Source organism: Ambystoma mexicanum, chromosome 2p (assembly GCF_040938575.1).
Source record: "Ambystoma mexicanum isolate Mex_15411 chromosome 2p, UKY_AmexF1_1, whole genome shotgun sequence".
Lineage (NCBI taxonomy): Eukaryota > Metazoa > Chordata > Amphibia > Caudata > Ambystomatidae > Ambystoma > Ambystoma mexicanum.
The window spans coordinates 73,405,305-73,426,411 of record NC_090923.1 but is presented as its reverse complement, the minus strand read 5'-3'; the positions used below and the strand labels follow the sequence as shown (position 1 = coordinate 73,426,411).

At 43.8% G+C, this 21,107-nt stretch overlaps 1 protein-coding gene across 2 annotated transcripts in view; it reads right to left on the bottom strand.

The window, feature by feature from the left end:
• Positions 1-1,065, bottom strand: part of CCDC71 (coiled-coil domain containing 71) — a 120,500-nt gene extending 119,435 nt beyond the window's left edge. The window contains exon 1 of one of the 2 annotated variants that reach the window (XM_069643276.1): positions 754-1,065. The gene's annotated coding sequence lies outside the window, so the exon portion shown is untranslated. Of the gene's footprint in view, positions 1-362; positions 723-753 lie in introns of those variants that run through there. The other variant, XM_069643278.1, reaches the window with a different exon arrangement.
• Positions 1,066-21,107: the final 20,042 nt, after the last annotated feature.

Below are 21,107 nucleotides of genomic sequence, written 5' to 3'. Positions count from 1 at the left end.
AAGACCGTCTAGGAATCCCTGTGGCAGGATGCGCCTGCGCCTCCAGCCATAAGGTTGAGAACCTTAAAGGGTTAGGAAACCTTGAACACCAGCTGACCGTGCATTCCAGGATGCCGACGGGACACTAACTTCTTTGAGGGCGCGATGGCTCCCTGTGACAGGCTCTCCCTGCTCCTCCAGCCGCAGATCAGTAACTTATCCGAGGAATACATGATTGGAAACCTTGCACAAGCACTGCCAATTTAGGACAGGATGTCTCCAAATGAGCAGGGGCCACCGTGGGATGTGCCTGCTCCTCTATTCCCAGGCCGCAACTTTTCCCGATGAAAGAATAAGCAGGTTGCATCTACAGCTTTCCTTACCTACAAGGGGCAGGACATTGCCATCTGTGAGGGAGGGAAGGAACTCTAGGAATCCCTGGCTCAGGCTCTGCCTGCTCCTCTGCAGGTCTGTAACGGCGCCACGACCTAATAATGAACCTCCAGTGCTGCAGGCGGGCTGTGCCTCTCCTGCTGCGCAGGCTGCCAGGGTTGGGATGCCTCGCACAGCCCCTCCCCCCGGCACAGCACTGGGCGGCGGCGCTGCTGCTCCTCTGCTCGCCCTCCTGACTGACTGTCCCTTCCCCTCCCCCACCGCCTCGGGGCGCTGTTCACCTCCCGGCCTACAGCACTGAGGGCTGACTCGGGGGCGGCGGCGCCCCTGCCGCCCCGCCGTGGGAGGAGGCTCCGGTCTCGGCTCAGCGGCTCCTCTTACCTGCTGCAGTGCCCTGGGGACGCTCCACCGCTCTGCTGCTGCTCCTCCTCCTCCTCCCCCGGCTCCTCCTCCTTTCTATCGGCCCGGGAAGAGGGGGTGTGTGTGTGACCCGGAAGTGCTTCGCCGCGCCCCTATGTCGGCGGCAGCGTGTTCTGTCCAGGGGATAAAATGAACCCCTGTAGTTGCCGCCCCACCCCCCCGACCAAGGCCCTCTGCTCCGGGCTAGTAAGAACAAGCCCCCTCTCGGCCTCTGCTGCGATACAAGATGGCCGCCCCGCTGAGCACCGGAAGCGCCGCCCACTTCCGCATCCGGCCCAGCACCCTGGAGTCAGGGCTCACCCTTAGTCACACATCCTAAGCTGGCCTCAGGAGCCATCTTTGTTTGAGGGCAGTCTCTGGTGTCAACTCCCTGGGGGTTCTTGTCTCTTAGTGCCCCTGTGACATATTCCCAACTTTATAAGTTATATCTCTAAACTGCTGTTCATGTTTGCTGGCGTCTAACCCGTTTGAACAAGAGTTGTAATATGTGTACAGTTACTAACAACTCCTCTTCCTCAAATGGATATCCTTGAGGAATTTCAACATCTCCTTATTATTCTCTTCACATACCTTTGGCTTTTCCCAGAAATACAGATATGGCTTTTCATGATAACTTGTACACTGGAAGAACAACTGTTATCCATTAAAATTACCTTGGCAACTCTCTTTAAAATACTGGCCCTTTTCAACATTTACCTGTTTTTCTGAAGATTGTACATTTTGTACATGTGTCCCCTGATAAAAAAAAAAATGTTCTGTCTATGTTGCCAATACGTTGAAATCCTGCCAGGGTTTGCTCAGCATTTCATCTTTGCAATTCATCATTACAAATTCAAAAAGATGGATAATATTAAATTAGATACTATCATTGATATTTAAAGCACCAAACAAGAATTCCATGCATAGTGTTTTTGTGGCCGACTCGGCTGTACATCCTTTCAAAGCAAAGCATTAATTACCGTTAAATTGTATGTCCTTAACGCCTGTTCTGTTCATTACTATGCTACAAATTAGAAAGGCTGTAGTTGTAACTGCTATATTAAAGGTTAACTGATATATAATTAATCTAGTTTGATGTTTATACATATATATATATATTAACCATTTACATACAATAACACCTTTTATATATTGCATTTAATACTGCAGCCGCCCTAAGCTGATAAATAGACTAATTGGAATGAAAGACGTCTACTTGACACCCACTGTAGATTTTCCCAATTGTTTTTTTTTCATTTCATTGCAAAGTTATGCTACACAATATTGTGTTAAGTTAAACTTTGTTCCTGGATGGGTGGCCACTGCTACATTTTTTTCGATTTCCTTCTTTTCAGTTAAAGTTGCTAAATTGTATTGCGTACATCTTATTATTTAACATTCTGAATACAGATTGAATATGCTTGATTTATATTTAATGCTGCATTAAGATCTAGTCTTCACTTCAGCACCATTCCTATTGGAGTTTCATACGTCATTTGGCAAGTGATGGCAATTCATTTTGACTGGGCATTGCTTTTCACCATCCATGGCATATACTTTTATTTTTGTGGATATCCCTTCTTTTTCATTCTAATACTTTCAAAGATTGATGCCTATTTTTGCTTTCTCCATGACACCAATACAATGTTTATCAATACATTGAATTGAATAGTAATAATAACTAGCTTGGTTTTATATATCACTGTCTACCACAGAATTTTGCCATTGCGATGCACTGTAAATAACAGCAGATATTCCCTCGAAACCACACTAATTATTCTGTCAGCAATGTTACACACACAATCGACAATTATGTTTGTATTCTTTGCTTGCAAATGACATAACATCTGGAATACCTATTTTTTTGTAGTTTTTATACATTTGCTACCTCTTTTTGTGATGCGTGTACTACCTTCACCATGAAAATGGAAAATGCCATGGCAATGGTCGATTATGATATTTTGTTAAATTTCACATCAATGTCCCTATAACATGTTTTTAAGTGAGATCGAAATATGAACATTTGTCTTGGAAATCATTTTAAAAGAAATATGCGTTACATTACACAATTCAAAACTTTCCTTTCATATTCAAACATCCTTTTAATATGTGCCTTTTTAGCCCAACATTTTTCCTAGTCAAGAGTTTCCTTTATAAAATTACATTCCTCCAATATAAATTAATGGGATGTTTTTAATTTCAAATATGAATCTAATATCACTCAGATTCAGTTTCTCAAACGTTCATAGATGTACAATACACACTTGTATACTTTTTAATTGCTTCGGGCATGGCTAGTGATTTATATATTTCCCAGCCTTACTTATATATGCCTCAGTAATACTTTGTTCAAAACTTCATGAAGTTTCTACGTGATCATCATGAAACCAAATGTTCCTACCTACAGGCATATAGGATATTAAACATTTCCATCAAATATTTTAAATCTGAGATTTTATAAATGAGCAAAATATATAAATACATAGGTGGAAAAAGAAATGAAAGCTTGATTTTTTTTCTCGAAACCTCTACTAAGTGTTTCTACCTTTAAAGTTGATAGCAAATCAGCAATTAATATGTTTTTAACTTATCTCCAACTCATGACAATGCCAATTTTTGGAAATCCTAAGGATCCTTTTTTAAAAATCTTTTAGGAAACAGAAGTAGAAAACACACCATAAATTACCTAACCATATCATAACAAACTCTGCCTAATTTCTACTCATATTATGTTTGGGTGGTCCTATGTCGTGTGAGGATAACACTGCATTGACTAGCTTACAGGCCATGTTCTGATATTTAAAAATGATTGAAAAAGAAGGGATATCCACAAAAATAAAGGTATATGCCATGTATGGCGAAAAGCAATGCCCACTCAAAATGAATTGCCATCACTTGACAAATTAAGTATGAAACTCTAATAGGAATGGTGCAGAAGTGAAGACGAAGAATTGATCTTAATGCAGCATTAAATATAACCCCACGTGAATCGTGTATATCAACAACAAATTATGATAGAGAAGTGAATATCGGTCGTTTCATGCGCGACCCTCGTCTAAATATGAAGATGGAAAAATAAAGGATCAAAGAGTTATGAAGTAAAAAGCATGCCGTGTTATGCAGCGGCCATCGGTCGGTGGATGCGAACACAACATTGGCTACACAGCTTAAAAGAGGAAGACTTAATACAATGGAAGTCTAGACGATTTGACAAATTAAAATGTACAATTTTATAATTAAGGAAATAGAATTTAAAAGAGAAACTCAGGGACTGTAAAAACCGGTGTAGTGCATACCCCTGAAGAATGTCCTGAACACTTTGGAGTCTAATAGTGTGAGAAGGAATGAAACATGTTGTGTAGAAGAGCAATGAATGTGAAAATTGTTGAATGTATGTATGAAGGATGAAATCAAAAAGTATTAGATTTGAAGTATCTTTTTCTATGAAATAAGAAAAGTATGTTTTAAATAGATTAAGCTATTATCATTCTACATGCACTACAGAAGAACAGTCCATTTAATCGTGTATATGTGGTAACTAATTATAGCATGTTCATGTCTGAAATGACTTTATAAATTAATTTAAAACAAATATTCTACTGACAAAGTGCATAGAAAATAATCTTCTCCATAAAGTTGATTCCAGTATAAGTATATATTACAATGTGAGTTGTCAATTATTTTTAAATATCATAACATGGTTTGTAAGCTAGTCAATGTAGTGTTAACCTAACACGAAATAGTACCACCCAAACATAATTTGAGTAGAAATTAGATTTTAAAAGGAGGGATTGTTTGGAGTAGTGCGTAAGAATACCCTCAAATCTCTGTTTAAGTGACTATCAAACAAACTCTGCCAACATATATTCAGGCATGCTTTCAATTGAAAAATCTGTAAGATCAGTTTTCCCCAATTATGTTGAAAGTTGGAATAACTCATTTCTTTCTGACACATCAAAATACAAATATTTTTTTAAAATCAATTATTGGTCTATGCCTATCTGATGCCTCCACCTGGACCCATCGCACTCGAGATACTGCTTCTAATATATCACTACAGAGACAGCTAATTGGTTGACATTATCAATCATAGGCGGTGTGGCAAGAGGACTTTATATTGGTTGGCCCCTAGCTTACCAACTGTGGATACTCTGACGAGGCGTCAAGATATGAGCGAGACATAAGTGAGGGAAGAGAATTCTGAAGTCTGACATAATTCCAATTAAAGAATAATCCAGGTCATCCCGAAGCAATGAAGCCTTCCCTTTCCTTTGTACTTGTCCGTGTGTGCCGTCTGATGTCTGTGCGTGTACTGAGAGAGTTCTACAGGTGTCTTATCTGTGCTTTCTTGTAATGAATAGCTAGTGTTCTTCATGCCTTGATCACGTGTTAGGGTACCGTGTCTGAGAGTGAATTCCCGTCCATTTATTAATGTTTTAGCTAATTCTAACATGCATGTTGTGTTCTTTGTGGCCACTTAGGGCGCTAGTCGGTTACTTTCCATAAAGTCTTTTGGCTTACTGATCTCATGCACCTGAACAACAATAGTTGGTTTGTGTTCTTATTAAATTAATTTACTTGGTCCACCGCTTCTCATCCTGGTAACCATTATCTTGTGCCTGCTTTTCTTTTCATCTATTACACCCTTCCATTTTCCTGACCTTGGCTCTGGCCGTGAGCCACTGTCTGGGCTCTGTTGAGTTTCTAGAATACATGTGTTTTTATAAATTCTTGAGTTCTGAGGCCTTGCTAATTTTGAGACCTGCAGTGGCCTCTGTGTTAGGAAAATGGCTGCACCCCTGTCTTCATTTTTCCATATTGGCAATCTATAGCTGCGTCTATTCGTCTTATATGTCTGCCATGCGATGATGTCCCTGCCTGTGTATTCAGCATCTTATCTATCTATAATCCAACTTCCCTATCAGTGTAGTGTGCCCCTTTCTTGGTACACAGGAACCTCCTGTCCATTTCTACTGTGTTACACAATTTTTGTAATTTTTTTATTATTCTTGTGTTCAATCATTTAAGATCTTTACAAGTGGCATTGAAGAAACAGAATTCATATTTTAGTACCTAGAGCACCACTTATCTAAAAGAAGAAAAACAATCTCTTTGGAAAATCATTTCAAACATAGAAGTGCGTAGTGACATTGATCAAGTCAAAAAGGATGATACACCGTAACAGAGAAACGATTACAATTATGAGGAATCTGGAGCCAGCATTTGTTGTTTAGTCGTTTTAAGGGCCAGTTCCAACAGTTTGGCAGTCGCCCTAGTCCATCTGGCGTATTCGCCAGCCATTAGGCGGTTCCAGCAGGTTTATTCGTCTATAGTTGACAGGTTTGCTATAAGTGGGGTTAAGTAAGCCTCTCTCTCTCCTTGGTCATTTGGGGGCAAATCCTGAGTAGGTGTCTTATGGTTTCTGGTCGTTCAGGATTTCCACAGAGACGACACTCTCTTGAAGCTGCCAATAGTCTGATGACCAGAACTTCCCTGGTAGGAAGTACATTTAGATGAGCTCTCATGAAGAGCTTCCTCAGTGTTTTATCTGGGAATTTTTTGCAGTATTTCAGAGGGGTTTTTAATTTGTTGAACAGAGGTGGAAGATGCTTTAAGAATTTATTGGCTGTGGCTTTGTCGTTTGTGGAGATCCAATCTTGCTGCTCTATTTTAGATTTAACTCTGGGGGTTGCTGATGAGTAAATCTTCGGTGCATGCTAGATTGCGTAGGCTGGATGAGCTTTTCTTTCCTTATTTAGGTGGGTCTTTGAAAACACCAGTACTTTAGTCTTCGATTTATTGACTTCCAAGTTGTTTATTTTCATGTAGCTTGCCAGATTGGACAGTTGTCGTTGAAGTCCAATTTGGGTCTGGTCTAATAGGATCAGATCAACTGCGTACATCAGTCGTGAAACTCTGACCTTGCCAACTTTAGGAGTAAAGGCTCTAAAGTGGTTCTCTGATGCTTGAAAGTCTCCCAAGAAGGCAATAAAGAGCGCCGGTGCTAGCGGGCAACCTTGTTTTACCCCTCGCTCTGAGGGGATTTTATCTGAAAGCAGTCCCTCTTAATTTAGGAAGACTCGCATAGTTGTTTTTGTGCGGAGTGCCGTAATTGGCTAGAATATTGCTGGGGGGCATTCCCAGGCTTTTAGTTTGGACCACAGTTGGCTGCGGTCGACCTTGTCAAAGCCCTGTGACAGGTCCATAAGTGCTAGATATACCGTGGGTGCGCCAGACTTTGCGTTGGATTTTATTATATTCAGAAGCAGTAAGTTTACTGCAGTACTGGCCTCTTTTAGGAAGCCTGTCTGGAAAAGATCCGTGCTCGGAGATCTTCGTGCCCATCTCTGGAAGTGCGAAAGCAGGAGAGTTGCAAAGATTTTGCCAATAATATCAAGGAGCGCTATTGGCCTGTAATTGACTGGGTTTTCTCTGCATCCCTTTTCTGTATATGGGGACAATTACAGCCTCTGTCCATGATATGGGAATTAGTTTTGTTTTTTCACATTGTGCAAAGATTTTGCTAATCACCGACGCCCACTCTTCTGGATGGCTTTTGAGGTCAATGTTTGTGAGGCCGTCCGGGCCTGGGCTCTCGAGGACTTGAGGTTTGTTATAACTCTTTTGATATCTTCTTCATCTGTCAAGGAGGTCCAGGTAGTTTGCGTAGAATGGGTGGACATAATTTGCGAAGGATGATGGAGACTGGAACAGGTCCGTGAAATAGCTGATCCAGTGTGGTTCAGAAACCGAGTTGGATGATGTATTCACTTTCTGGCCATTGCCACTTTTTACCAGTTTCCAGAAGTCTCTTGATTTTTTGGTGGCTAAAGTTTTCAGCATTGCTTCAGATAATTATGTTTGCAACGTCGTGGTCCACATAGATGGTGTCAATGGCGTTGGCGACTGACATACAGAATGTTTTGATTGTTGCTCTTTGGGGGTTCCAATATAGGTTAATGATAACCGAGTCAGAGGTGGTCTAGGCATTGGATCCTGGAAATTGACAGTGCCATGCAGTTGAAATGGTGAGTATTCCGTAGGATTCTATTATTTTGCTTCTTATGGTTATGCCTGAGCCCATGCGAATCGCTGTCAGAAGGCCAGATGATGGCCTGCTCATCAGTTTCCTGGATGCCGGAGAAAGTTCTACACAAAACCCGTCCAGGAAGGGTTTGTCGACTAGCCAAGTTTCTTGGAGGCATAGGATGTCAAATGCCCCCAAGTTCACGTCGCTAGGACGGGTCAAGTGTGTATGCCCTATGGTGTTCCAGGACCCCATCGTTAATGGTTTCTTTCGGGCTTTTGTGGATTGTAGTTGCAGTCTTTCAATGGGGCAGAGGGATCGTGATGGTCGTTGCTATCTCCTTTGATTTGAGCCAAAGGTGTCTTTTAGCTACTTCCAGTGCCCTTTTGAGGCGCTTTCAGTATGTCTTCTTTTCAGATTTTTGCGCGATGGAGAATTTTTTAGCTTCTCTGTTGCTGATTCTTTCTGCTCGTGTTTCGGGTGGTGATCTGGCGATTGGAACCTGGTCGTACGCGATCTTGTACGTGTTGGGCTGTGATGAGGCCCCTGGCGGTCCACTCTTCTGTTGTCAACATTGGCCACTCCACGAACACTGTGGCGCCTTCTGTGTTCTTCATGGGGGGTATTTGTTTTGCGGTCCACTCTTCTGTTGTCAACATTGGCCACTCCACGAACACTGTGGCGCCTTCTGTGTTCTTCATGGGGGGTATTTGTTTTGTAGTGACGGTTTTCTGCACAAATTGAGCTATGGTTCCATCGGTTTTGTTTGTAAAGGTCTTCAGTTTGGGATACGTAATGCAACTTTGATGGCAATATCCCCTTTGTCACTTCTGGTTTGGTCTGGGTGGTATGTGACTCCTGTATTTCCAGCAAATTAAAACCCAGAAGTGTTAGATCTCGAAATACGTCTTGTGAGATTTCACGCAGAGCTTTGTCCTTAATGTGTAGGTAAGCTTTGGCTTTATGTTCCCTGTGGTACGGTTCGATCAACAGGAAGTCTTCTGTTTTCAGATGTCACAGAGTGGTTACTTTACTCAGAGTTTTTAGGACGGTTTTTCTATTCAGTTCTATGTAACCCTCTTTACTCGAAATTTGCTTGAAAAACGGATTTCATTCAGTTTCTCGTTCGTCGTGTTAAGGGTTACCTTTTCTTTGTTATCGGTCACTGTTGCATTGACCAGATGTTTAGATTGTGGTTTAGCCTTGCCCTGGTCAGGTGCTTTAGGCAATTCCCTCATTTGAGTCACGAAGTGAAATCACTGAGTCGTCTTTTTCCGGAGTTTACTCCTTTAGCACTACTCAGGGAGTGCCTTTGTTGGTCTGGCGTATGAGATTCATTAGTTTGAATCAGGCTTGAATCTTGCCATACAGGCGGTTGAGGAGCATGGGAGGAGGGGCCCTCCTTGTCTTTGTGGTTCCCATTTACCAGTATATTTGTGGAAGCTTCAGAGGAGTCCCAATGCTGGGACAAGTTTATCAGTTCGCTGGTAGACTGGAATTCTTATATTGATCGGGGTGAACGATCAGACTTGGAGGGAGTTTTAGATGGAGTGCTAGGCTTATTAATTCTTCCATCCATAGTTGCTATTTTGAGTAGGGAATCGTCATGCCTCCGTTGAAGCAGGACCTGTGCCGACTTTTCACATTTGTTTTACTTCATTGGCCTCTCTTGATTGTATCCTCTTAGGCTGTTTCTTGTTAATCTGATGTTTATCTTGTGCATTAGTTGTTAATGGTCTTTTTGTCGAGGAGAGGAGTTTTGGCATGGGCGGCCGTGTGGTGGTTTTGGTGAAGATAGGGGCCAATTCACACTGTGTGTGGTCTGTGGAAGTTTGGGTATCCTTTGAAATTGAGCTTGCTACGATCCGAGATTTGTGTTTTTTTTATTAAGCTTTTCTTCAAGTGTTGCAATTTTGGCTTCCATCAGGCTATGGTGCTTAGCGGTTTTGATTTCTAGGGCAGTTATGTATCCTTCGACAAAGGTCAATTTAGAAGTCATTGTAGCTATCATTGAAGTGTTGGCCTTTAAAGAGTCATTGATTGCCTCATAAAGTTTTCCAAAAGGGGCTAATGCGATCGTTAATGCTGACATGAGTGACAGTAGATCGTTTTTTTTGCTGGGTGAGTCCTTTTGGACTGACGTTGGCATTCCGCTAAGCAGTCTATTTTTCACCGGGGTATATGAGGTCGATATACCAAGACATGGAAGGTGTCGTTCCGGTAGTGTTGCCTCCGGTGAGGTAATGGGCACTTGTACTGCACTGACTGGAGTCTCACATGTATGTGGGTCATGGAGCTCTGCAGGTTGGCTCACCGGTTTCCCTCTGTCCCCCCTGAACATGTGATTTAGTTCAAGCCAGACTGGCTTCATTGTGCTCCCGATCTTTAGGTGACTTGGCTGGGGAGGTCATCGTTACACTTGCTCTAGTCAGGCGATTTGTTTCTAAACCTGGGCTCTGTGATGTACTGTCTTCCTCATATTCAACGCTGAGTTCTAAAGTCTGTATTGGGCGGGATTGTGTGGTGTAGATTTTCCAGTTGTTGCCATAATTTGCTTATCCAAGGTCACAGTTTTGGGTAACTTTGTTAGAGCTTGAACGTTGATGGATGAGATTTTTTGATTAGGAAAGGATGAGCACTCAATTAAGTCTGTTTTGCATGATTTGTTCACTGAATCGCCTCCAGGATCTCTGCGTCTGACCGTTCTGTATCTTGGTCGAATTTCCTTTTGTGTTGCTTTATGAAGTATTCTTTTACGGAGGATGAGATCAGTGGTGTTGACAAAGACTTGGTCCTTCCCGAGGGTTTATTGCCCCCTTACGATGTTTTTTCGTGTAGATTTTATTTGCCATGGGCTTTGCTACTTTCAGATTGGCTTTTAGCTTAGTTCCCTTTGAGTTGGGGCTCACCAAATTTATGCTATTTTTTATTTTCGTGTTTTCCTTAGGCGACAGCACATGTGAAGTTAAATTTGTAGATGGGCGGCTAGAGGCAGCTGTGAAGGGAGTCTTTTTAGGCTCTCTGTCAGTTTCCGGGTGACTGCGATGGCATGACTGTCTTCCTGTCGAGGCAGTGTTAGCAGTTCTGGTCCGATGTCAGCCTTCAGTTGATTGGGCGTATGTTTGGACGTGTTCCCACCAGTACCTGTGCCTGCCTCAGAGAGAGTTGACTTAGCACTCTGGGCAGGTCTAAATTTGTAACACAGCTTGCCTTTGTGGTACTGGGGTGGGGCCGGGTAGAAGGTATTACTGACGTATTCATCTGCGTTCATCACATTACCCCCTCTGGTCGGATTTTCAACCACACCCATATCTCTGCCCATCCCATTACAGTCATCTTTGGGTATTCATATTTTGCTCACTCCCCTCAAGCTGCCTCCTTGTGCAATGTATTCTTCTAGACCACAAGTCATGAAGCAGCAATCCCCATCAGCTTCACAATCCACCCAATGTTTGGTGTAATTGTGGGGGACAATGTCCAAGGAGGTCCAAAATGACGGGCTACAATCAGTAAATCAAAAGCCACTGGTAGGTCCTGTGAGGTTTGTGAGAAACCAGAGGGTGCCTCACCCGCTAGTCCCTAGGGATTGCTCTCTCGTGTGGCCAGGGCATGACCATCGCCTTTGGATCCAGACCCTGGAGGTGGACCAGTGCGGGAGGATCACCTGGGTGAGTGGTCTTTGGGTAGTTGGGGTGAGGCAGCCGATGGGGAGACAGTATTCCCCCCTTTTTTTTACATCCAACCCCTCCTATTTTTTCAGGCTCTGATGTCCCAACCTACCCCCCTTTGCACAAACACTGGGCCGAGGAAGAGGGTGACTGAGAGTCACAAGTCTAACTCTTATACATTGTACTGGACATGTCCCAATAATCTGGTCAGGCAAAGTCAAGCACTTGACTTCCAGTGCATACACCTGCTTCCAATGAGCTCTCCTCACACGGATAAAAGGCGGAACCTAGCGACAGACTCTGAGCAAGTTGGAACACAAATACGAGTAGAATTTATGGGGCAAAGACAAACTTACTGGAGCAGAGCGACAGACCAAGGGACGAGAGCTACGGGTCAAAAACCCCAAGAATTACCTTCAGGAGGTTGCGGCCTCCACAAGATCATGAAAGACACATGGAGAAAGTCATATCCCAATATTGAAGACTGCATTGTGTTTCAAGGACGCCAGCGACCCTCCCGTGTTAACGGCAGTAATGGGGAGGTGAGGCCAAGCCTATGGTACTAACCTTGACTCATGAATTGAAAATAGAAAAAGCAAGAAAGAACGGCACACAGTCGATGTGTTGGCAAGCGACCTGAGAGACCAGTGTGTGCTAAGAAAAATTGAGGGTTGCAACAATATATCGAAAGTGAGGGCAGCACGCGTGTGGATCGGACGCGAGAAAAGGCAGATCTGTGAATTAACTTTAATATAAAGGCCACTGTGGAATCAGCGATACTGAGTAACGGAGAGGTCCGGTGAAAAGGAGTATCCCACTCGAAAGTCTCTGTGAAAGGTACATTGTTTGAGGCTATAAAAGTGAATGATCTGTAAAACGAAAGTGAATGAAGTTAACCCCAAGAGAAGAGGAGATGCTGAACATTAGGTTCTGAGACAAAGTGGTCCTGAAGTGGTCTGTAAAGCAAGCCTGCACTTTTGAAAGTCTTTGACATCCAAAAAGTGGTCTGAGCACGACTGAGGGAGACCCCAAGTGTAAAAAGCTTGGGGAAGGTAGCCCCGGCAAGTGTTGTTGAACTGTGAAAGGTCTGAGCCGACAGAGTGGGTCCAACGTTGACCTGTGCAAGGTCTAAGTGAAGCAGAGGTGGAACAATATTGAAGTGTGAAAGGTCTGAGCCCAGCCAAGGGGGTCTGAGCCCGGCAGAGGGGGGCCAATGTTGAACGTTTGTTTTTTTTAAGAGGTCTGAGCCTACAGAGGGGGACCGTTGTGAACTTTTTCTTTCGTTATTTGGAGAAGACTGGAACAAGAGCCTTTAACTCGTAAGGCCAGGCGGACTTCAATCCAGGTCCCAAACTGTTTCAGTGTGGAAGCCTGAACCAGAGTGTGTCATCCTGCCTTATTCCATGCTCTCTAAATGTGGGTAGGAGAGCTGATTCAGCCACATTTTATTCTTTGTTGAACACTGACTTTCCTTTTATATACATTCCTCCTTTACACACATTTCTGTACAAGAGATAGGGCAGGCATTCGTTTTTCTTAGCATAGGCCATTTTGATTTGACAGACATGACTAAAACTGTTTTCTTTATTATTTGATGGTCAAGATGACTCTGATTCTAGTTATAGGGAAAAGTAGGAGGTTTTCCAAACCCCACAAAGTTAATAAAGGTTTTACAAATGGTATCCTTTGCGTCAGTGTCATATTTTTGATACCATTCCTCCCCTACACATGGCGTCAGGGGTGGGATACGACTCGATTGAGACAAATTGGGGGACCATACAATTCCGGAAACGGAGATACAGAGCCTCAGACCACTCTACCGCTACAAAAGCATCCATAGGCTTTGATATTTGTAGCAGCCGAGAAGCCTTTATCCCTCCCGGCAAAAGAAGGATGATTCCCACGGACGTAGTCTTAATACCCCCTGCAAATTGTTGTTTAAGATTGGCCCCAGAATCTGGCCTTGCCTGAAAGTTTGGCCTAGATGTCCTAGTAGGCGTATAGATCCAGACTTTTGGGGAGACATAAAAGTACTCATACAGAACCATGGCAAAACCCGGTTTGAAATACACTGTGGGGACACAATTGCAAAGGCAATTCTTGAGAAGACTCTATCTGTTTTAAGGAAGAAAGTGAACCAGAGGAAATTGAGAGAGGTAGCTTAAGCTTTGGAGAGGCTGGTGAGACACGTATCACTGAGGCAAAAAGGAAAGAAGAACCTACCATCCTTCCCGATCTAGCCTTCGCCCAGAGAAATGATCCAGCACTTGCAGAGGCTTTCTTACAAGTGAGACCCGACGGAGAGGGACAAGAAAAGGGAAGTCCCTTATTCTTTCTGAAACAGGGATTGCTTTATAGAAGGGAAACCTCCAGAGAAGGCCTAAGTAAAACTCAGTTAGTAATACTCAAAACCCATTGGAAGATTGTGCTAGAGATTGCAAACTCTCATTTGACAGGGGGACATTTAGGACAGTCTGAAACCAAGCTCACAGTAGTAGGGCATTCTACTGGCCAGGTATCAACGCTGACATAAAGAGCTTCATTCAGATATGTGAAATAGGCTAGAACACCAGCTCACATATTCCCTCACCTGCCTCTCTAAACCCACTACCGATAATAGAAGTTCCTTTCTCCCGAATTGGGTTGGATATCATTGCACCTCTAGACAAGGTAATAAATATGTTCTCATAATCATTAATCACACCACCCGGTACCCAGAGGCATTTCCCATGCGGAACAACACAACCCAGCACATTTTAAAAGACCAACTACCATTTTATTCTAGGGATGGATTCCCCAGGGAAATTCTGACAGATCGCGGATTTAATTTTGTGAGTACGTTTATGGGTGAAGTCAAGGAGTTACTACAGATTGCCATGTCAAGGACCTCAGTTTACCACTCCAAATGGACGGATTGGTAGAGAGATTTAACAAAACCCCTAAAATGATTTTGAGAAAACTTGTAGATGAGGAGGGGAAGGACTGGGCCCTATTTGTAGTAAGAAAGTCCCCCTCAGGCATTCACCGGATTCTCCCCTTCTGAGCTACTCTACATTAGAGAACCAAGAGATGTCTTAGACATGCTGCAGGAGATCTGGGAAGAGAGAGAAGAGGCACCCATTCCCCTCTCACAGACAGCTACCTGATTGCTGAGAGAACATGAAAATCGTCCGGAGTCTGGTCCACACCCACATGGAGAAAGCCCAAGCCCAACAGAAGTCCACCTACGACAAGCAGGTGAATTTAACATCTTTTTCAGTAGGACAGAAGCTATTAGTCCTCTTACCTGACTCTGAAAATAAACTTGTCTCAAAGTGGCATGGGCCCTATGAGGTGCCAGAGCAAACAGGAACCTGTACCTATAAAATAGTCCAACCTGATAGAAAGCAAAAGACCCACCTCTACCATGTAAACCTCTTAAAGGAGCGGAAAGAAAATCCTTCCGCCGCCACCTCCTCTATATTGTCTTGTTTGGTACTCGAGGAGATAGACAACTCTGAAACTATTCCCCAAGAACTATCTAAACAGAAATAAGAAGATTTGAATTACCTTATTATGGTACTCCCCGATGTATTCTGCGAGAAGCCAGGGAGAGTACTTGGTACTTATCATTATATCAGAACTCCAAAGGGAAAAGTGGTCCATTTTAAACCATATAGACTCCCAGAAGCATGAAAACAAATAGTGGTTGAGGAAGTAAAAAAAAATGCTGAAGGCCAACATTATCGAGCTCTCTTTGATTCCATGGTTCTTCCCTATTGTGCTGGTAACAAAACCCGATCATTTTTGGAGGTTTTGCATAGACTTCAGGCAGGTTAACGCCATCTCCGTCTTCGATGCCTATCCTCTGCCATGCATTGATGAGTTAATAGATAAACCTGGAAATGCCACCTTCCTGTCAACCCTAGATTTAACCAAGGGATATTAACAGGTCCCAGTACATGGACCTGATAAGGAAAAGACATCTTTCTCGACACCAATGGAACTCTTCCAATTCAAAGTCCTCCCTTTTGGACTGCATGGGGACCCAGCCACTTTCCAATGACTTATGGACAGGATACTACAATCCAACTCCAATTTCTGTGGGGCCGAGGGAGAAGGTTCACATAGAACAGCCAGTTTTAATTTAATTTTTAAATTTGTTTATTGGTGCAATTGTTGCAGCTTCATTTAACAGTTACACTTTAAGTAATCAAGGTATAATTCAGCAGTTCGTCAACCATTACATTCAGCATTGAGCATTTCAAACCAATATACATAAACTTAAATATTTCCAACGAGTAACTAGGGCCTGCAAGTCCAGGGCAAATGATTGCTGGTTGTTACAAATAAATACAGCACATGAGTTATGGGCAATCCGGTACTTCATGACAGCCATACCTGTACAGGGTTCCAGTGCTATTATGTTATGCTTACTCAATGACAAAGATACGAACAAAAGCATACAGACAGAAACCAAAAATGCATTCAGTGAAGTTTATCATCCGATGGATGGAAGACAGTTTCAGTGAGAGCTTTCCAGGCCACAAAGTTAGCTGCAATATCATCATCCTACGCCTGTATCGCCCCAGCCATGCCCTTGTTTCAGCCTCGCACAAAATTCCAAGCTCCCTGAACTATATACCATAATGAGGGCCCTTATTAGATTTTCATGACATTACCACTTGTCTTTTGGCAAGTATGCATACTAGGTTATGAGTATTTGGTAATATGTCTATGCCTGGGCGTTCTAAGATATATGCCCAATAAGCATTCAAGTGGATTCCATTGGTACCTATTAATTCAGACCTTCACGCAGAGCTGCTTAATTCGAGACCAAAAGCTCTGCACCATCATACATGTCCACATCATATGCATATGGCCGGCATCTTCTTGGTTACACTAAGGGCAGGTGGAAGACGTACCAGCTTTAAATTTGTCTACTGTGCTAGGTGTCATGTATGTACGATGTAGTAAATTGACTTGAATTAACCTAACCTAGAATTGCGAGACATCTTCTTGACAAAGCTCAGCGCCAATTCCCATCGCTTGTCTGTGATTTCCAAACCAAAATCAACGCCCCAACAGGCTTTCAGTTTAGTGGGTTTGACACTAGCTCCATCCAATAATAATTTATACAATCGAGATACAGGTCTCTACCCATCTTCCATTGCATACATTAAAGTCAAAAAGGTGTTCTCTTGCAGCTCAGCAGTCCCCTCATTCCAGTTACATCTGGCGACCCTTGCCACCTTCATGTATCTTAAAAATTGATCTTTAGGAAGCCCCTCTCGTTGCATGAGACTGGCCTGCTCTCTGAATAGTCCATTTTCATACATGTCGCTCCAAGTGGTTATCCCTGCTCTATCCCAGCACCTAACAGCACTTAAATCACCCAAGGTATCACATGTATCTGCCAACATTGGGACATTAGGGAAGTAGGGAGGATGTATCCGAAGAACCTTTAAGTCTCTGTACCAAATCTGTCTGCCTAATCGTAGTATCAGGGGCCGAGGGTCAGTTTGACTAGTCGGGAGCCATAGGGCCTCTCCTAGCCATGCGGGTCTCACCAATGTGTGAAGTAGCTTGTGTTCAGACATGAGTTTGTCTGAAAGCCATTTCACTATAAAGCTTAACTGAGCGGCCAAATATTAAAGTTCCAGTCATGGGAACTGTACCCCAACTTCCTGATAGGGCAGAGATAGAACATTAAGTGCCAATCTATGTCATTTTGGGCCCCATAAAAAGTCTCGGAGTATGGCATCAAGGTCGCGATAAAAATTGACATTTGTAAAACAATACAAAAATCTAGGGAGAACAATTATTTTAGTAATAGCAACCCTACCCATAAGAGAGAAGGGAAACTGAGCCCAAAATGTTATTGACTTCTTAACACCCTCCACCACCCTACCTGTGTTAAGCATATGCATCTCCCTGGGTGTATGTGCAATTTGTATTCCCAAATATTTAAAAGTATGTGTCTCCCATTTCAATACCCAGTCCAGTAAAGGTATTTCCCCCTCGCTGCGCAGTCCCGCTAGTAGATTTCTGCTTATTGAAGGAAATCCTGGATAATCTGGCAAAGTCACCCAAAACATCTAAAGCAATCAGCAATTTATGATGTGGCTGACAGAGGTAAGCGACACATTGGGCCTCATTACGACCCTGGCGGTAGAGTGATAACGGCGCCGGTAGTGCTACCGATGCCGTTATCACTCTACTGCCACATTACGAGTTCTGCTCGCGGGCCCCTCTGTATGCCTGGTCAAACCAGACGTGCAGAGCGGCACCCGCTAGCAGAACAGGATGGTATCAACAGTCCCGTTGTTAACGGGACCGTTGTTACCATCCTCCCCATTCCCATTGAGCGCTATGGTGGCTCAAATAAGAATGGTGACGTGCCGGGTCCCGCAAATGGGAATTACCGGGCCTGTAAAGGTTGGAATGGCCCGGTAATTCCCATTTTTCGGGACCCAGACCCGAGTTTGGGGGTAGCCATGCCAGTAAAAACTGCATGGCTACCTCCAAACTCGTAATGAGGCCCATTGTCACGCCTCTTAGAAAACGCTGGTCTTTATGGCGCCGTTGGATTCGGAGACATATGGCGTCCATTTTTACACCTAAAATGGCGGCTGCTACCACCCGCTACAGTCTACCTGCTTGGCTCCCGCACGGCGACTCGGCTCCACCCTCTCGACCAAGCACAGCATATCAACCTCACTTCACAACAAGCAGACGCGTTGCTACTCCTGCCTACCAACGCTACCTCCCGTTACTTCCCAGCGGTTTCACAAACTGCAGAACCCTTACCGTGGTGCTTCCACTCGCCGTTCGAACCCTCTCTCTCCCAAGGGAAACTTCCGGGTCGCCTCGGAACCTCAATCATGATCATTTTTTGATCTCATACGAGTCAATCTTACACTTCTGCCAAACAACGGGACTTCTATTTAAACTACAGTTCAACGGTCAGACCATTTCTACCACAGTGCAGTCTTCTGAGGTTTCCCAGAGGAAGAGACTCCGGTGTCCCGTACTCTTTTCTTTCAGTCCACAACAAGTCTACAGTACGAGGTAAACTCACCTGGAATCCCCACTGCCACAGGACACCAGAAGCAGACGTTGACTGACACCCAGGGTTTTCTTCCCCCCGAGGGTTTTCCTGGATTCTCTCTCCACCTCCGGGGCTTCGCCACGGGAGAAGAGGGAGGGTTCAGTGGAATCCACACCAGCTTTGTCTTTCCCGAATCCTGGTCACAAGTGGGTGCGAATCCTCAGCTCTTTCGGTGAGTACACTCTAAGGTTTCTTTCCTTGTCATGACCACTGTTTTAACATATTGAATGGTACATTTATAACAGTTAGCAACGCTCAAAAAGATTACTAGGAATAATCAGTGGTTGTGACGCGGATTGATTCTTTGGGTTACTCTCCGGTTGTATACCCCAACATGGATCCGGCCCAACAGAAACAATTGCAAGCAGCGGTGCAGTCTCTGACCGCCGAGGTTCAATCCCTCAAACAAGAAAATGCTATCTTACGCCAACATTTGGGGAGAGCCCCTAGTTGCTCGGAGCTACCTCCTGGCCCGATTCCTGGAGGATTATTCGATGGTGATCCCCATAAACTGAAGGCATTCATTGAGGCCTGTACCATCCAATTTTCATTTAAGGCTGCCTTCTTTCATACCGACCGATAGGGATAAGGTTGGCCATATAATCTCGAACTTAACCGGTCCCGCTTTAGCTTGCGCTACACCATTGGTCACTAATAATAATCCTTTATTGGATTCGTTTCCCGCTTTTTTAAATAGCCTTAGGACTATGTTTAGTAGGCAAGAGATTACTATCTCTGCTCAGGAACAACTCCTGGACTTTAGGCAAGGTTCACAGGACATACTGACCTATATCACTAGGTTTAAACAGTTGGCAACCGATTCTTCCTGGGCTGATGATGCTCTCATTCCTATTTTTAGAAGAGGCCTAAATGAGGAGCTTAAGGATGAGGTATCTCAAGTCTCTCGTCCCCCCAATCTTGCAGAACTAATCTCCATGGTAATACAAATGGATTACCGGATACAGGAAAGACATAGAGAACGTCGTAGACCCAGAAATTCATGTTCTACTTCAGATAACACACCTATTCCCACCAGGGTTCCACCCGATGAACCGATGCAGATTGGCTTGGCACGGGTCGTCTAACCCCAGAAGAACGTAACAGGTGAAGACAGCAGAATCTTTGCATTTACTGTGGGGCCAAAGATCACACTGTTCAGAAATGTCCCATCATTCCAGTAAGGAGATCGGGAAACGCTTGTTCTCTACCGTCAGGGGAACCGCGGATAGGGAATTGAGAAATGGTTCCTCGCCTTTGCATATGCCCACTCAAGTCACAGAAATTTCTAATCTTCACATTGTCATTCTGAACATTTCTCTTCAATGGAATAATGCTGAGCCCGTGGATGTACCCGCCTTGGTCGATTGTGGCGCTGCAGGAAATTTTATTGATCTTCAATGGGCTCAACAAGCAGGGGTGCCTTCCTCTTCTAAGATGCTAGCCATCCCAGTCGAATCAGTTGATGGAAGCCCTTTGGTTTCATGCCCTATAACTAAACAAACTCAACCTCTACATATGAGAATAGCTTCCCATAGTGAAACCATCACGTTGGATCTCATTCGAACCGCTCACTATCCAATCATACTTGGATTACCTTGGGTCAAGATCCATAATCCGTATATCAACTGGACGGCAGGACCCCTTTTTATGGGGTCGGAACATTGTATCAAGTACTGCCTGGCTAACGAGGCTGTAGGGTTTCATCATGGGCCTTCTTTGCAAGAACATTGTCCAAGCTCTACTATACTTAACCACCTTCAGGGCATTCCAGACGTCTATCAACCCTATAACATGGTTTTCTCGGAAACTGAATATGCAGAACTCCCACCTCACCGGAGGGACGACTGCGCTATCGAACTGACTCTGGATGTTCCTATCCCCTTCGGGCGTATGTACATTTTGTCCTCATAGGAAAAGGAAGTTCTAAAGGAATATCTACAAAAGAACTTACATCATGGTCTTATAGCAGAATCAACATCTCCAGCAGGAGCTTCTTTATTTTTTGTACCAAAAAAAGAGACTAAAGAACTACGACCATGTATAGATTATCGCGGTCTGAACAAGATTGCAATCGATGATAGGTATGCAATGCCTCTAATCCCTGATATACTTGAAGCCGTTCAAGGTGCCACAGTCTTTAAAAAATTAGACCTCCGTGGAGCTTACCACCTCATCCGGATTCGAGCTGGCAACGACTGGAAGACGGCATTCCGTACACCTTTCGGGCATTTTGAATACCGGGTCATGCCCTTTGGTCTCTCCAATGCCCCTTCCGTCTTCCAGCGCTTCATGGACCATATTTTCGCGGATCTTCTTCTTCATTCGGTGGTCGTTTATTTGGACGACATACTGATCTTCTCTCCTTCCCTCTCTCAACATATTCAACATGTCATGGAGGTGCCCCAAAGACTTTCCAATAACCTTTTTTACTGGAAGTTGTATAAATGTGAGTTCCACAAGGACAGAGTGGCGTATCTGTGCTACATCCTCTCTTCACAGGGAACATCGATGCATCCACGGAAAGTATCTGCAATTACTGATTGGGCAACTC